Source organism: Tasmannia lanceolata, unplaced genomic scaffold, assembly GCF_043159265.1.
Source record: "Tasmannia lanceolata isolate RefF3 unplaced genomic scaffold, GAP_Taslan_0.1 ptg000370l, whole genome shotgun sequence".
Lineage (NCBI taxonomy): Eukaryota > Viridiplantae > Streptophyta > Magnoliopsida > Canellales > Winteraceae > Tasmannia > Tasmannia lanceolata.
The window spans coordinates 32,501-35,000 of record NW_027519043.1 but is presented as its reverse complement, the minus strand read 5'-3'; positions in this window follow the sequence as shown (position 1 = coordinate 35,000).

Here is a 2,500-nt window from a genome sequence, read left to right as displayed (position 1 = left end):
GGCGCTAGCTGGAGCCATCATCCGCGTTGCCATGGCTCGCTTGGCCTTGGCTTGCCAGGCCCCGACACGAGCAATCGCGCATTTTCTTTGCAACCGACCATCAATGCCGCCCAACGGGGCCAGCACGAGCAGTCATCCGCGGTCCCCTGGCCCTGCGCACGTTTGTCTTTGAAACCGAGCATCAATGCCACAGAAAGTGCCGGGGCGCCAGCTGGAGCCATCATCCGACGTGCCATGGCTCTGGTCCCATGGTCTTCGCAACCGAGCATTCGTGACACCCGCGGGGCCAGGACACCAACCCTTCCGACACGAGCATTCGCGCATGTTCTTTGGCCACACAACGGCGCCAGCACGAGCAAAATCATCCGCGGTGCGGTGGCCTTGCACGGCCTTTTGTCTTTGGAACCAACCATCAGTGCCACGGGAAGTGCCGGAGTCCCGGCATCCGCGGTGCCAAGTCATTGCGCCCTTGGTCTCTGCAGCGGGGCATGCCGGGCACTCCCAACCATTGCAAGCAAGCAAGCAAGCAAGAAAGAAAGTAAGTAAGTAAGTAAGTATTACATATAGGGGCGGGACATGCGGGGAGATCTGCGAAACGTGCATTACGGGGCACACGCGTACCTACCGGGGCATACCGACCCCTATTGGGGCACACGTGTGCATATCGGGGCATACCGGGCCTATCGGGGCACACGCGTACATACCGGGGCATACCGAGCCCTACTGGGGCACACGTGCGCATATCGGGGCGTACCAAGCCTATCGGGGCATACGCATGTATCCCAAGGCATACCGAGTCTATCCGGGCATACGCGTTCATACCGGGGCGTAACGGGCCTATCGGGGCATACTTGGGCATATCCGGGCAAAAAATGCCCAAAACTTGCGCAACCTTGGCAACCGTGGTCCATTCCTCTCTATATGCCTAGCCTTGCCAACCGTGGTCCATTCCTCACTATATGCCATGGCCTTGTGCCCATGGTCTTCCCAAGACAGCGTCCAAGGCCCCCGGAAGGCCAAGGGAGCCCAACCCAGCAATGCCCTGCTATGGCAAGCCAAGGCCAAGCATTCCGGTGCCTATCCGGGCAAAAATGCAATTCCTCTCTATATGCCTAGCCTTGGCAACCGTGGTCCATTCCCCACCATATGCCATGGCCTTGTGCCCATGGTCTTCCCAAGACAGTGTCCAAGGCGCCCGGAAGGCCAAGGGAGCCCAACCCAGCAATGCCCTGCTTTGGCAAGCCAAGGCCAAGCATTCCGGTGCCTAACCTTGGCAACCGTGGTCCTTTCCTCACCATATGCCATGGCCTTGTGCCCATGGTCTTCGCAAGACATCGTCCAAGGCGCCCAAAAGGCCAAGGGAGCCCAACCCAGCAATGCCTTGCTAGGACAAGCCAAGGCCAAGCATTCCGGTGCCTATCCGGGCAAAAACGCCCAAAGCATGCCCATTCCTTAGCCTATCCAGGCAAAAACGCCCAAAATCTGCACATTCTAGTGCCTATCCGGGCAAAAACGCCCACCAGCATGCCACCCTCCTATAGGGTTTGCGCAACCAACCAGCCTAACCACCAGTGGCAACCAAAGGTGCTGTTAGCGACGACTTCTGAAGACGCAACGAGACGCGACGTGTTTGCGCCCAGACGCGACGAGACGATGCGGGATCTGCGCCCAAGAATGCCTAGACCCGTCGACTTGATGCGGGATCAGCTCGCCCAAGCATGCCTAGTGTGCAAGGCCTGTGTGCAAGGCTAGTGTCCAAGGCTAGTGTGCAAGGCTCATGTGGAACGCTAGTGCGCAAGGCTAGTGCCCAAGGCTTGTGTGCCAGGCCCGTGTGCAAGGCTAGTGTCCAGGGCTTGTGTGCATTGCTTGAGTGCAAGGCTTGTGTGCATTGCTCGAGTGCATGGCTTGTGTGCAAGGGTTGTGCGCAAGGCTAGTGTGCGGGGCTTGTGCGCATGGCTAATGTGCACGGCTTGTGTGCATGGCTACCGTGCAAGGCTAGTTTGCATGGCTAGGGTGCAAGGCTCGCATGCGAGGCTAGTGTGCAAGGCTGCGTGCAAGGGAAGCGTGCAGGGCGAGTGTGCGAGGCCACTGTGCACGGCGCCAGCACTAGCGAGCCATCATCCGCGTTGCCATGGCTCGCTTGGCCTTGGCTTGCCAGGCCCCGACACGAGCAATCGCGCATTTTCTTTGCAACCGACCATCAATGCCGCCCAACGGGGCCAGCACGAGCAGTCATCCGCGGTCCCCTGGCCCTGCGCACGTTTGTCTTTGAAACCGAGCATCAATGCCACAGAAAGTGCCGGGGCGCCAGCTGGAGCCATCATCCGACGTGCCATGGCTCGCTTGGCCTTGGCTTGCCGGGCCCCGACACGAGCAATCGCGCATTTTCTTTGCAACCGACCATCAATGCCGCCCAACGGGGCCAGCACGAGCAGTCATCCGCGGTCCCCTGGCACTGCGCACGTTTGTCTTTGAAACCGAGCATCAATGCCACAGAAAG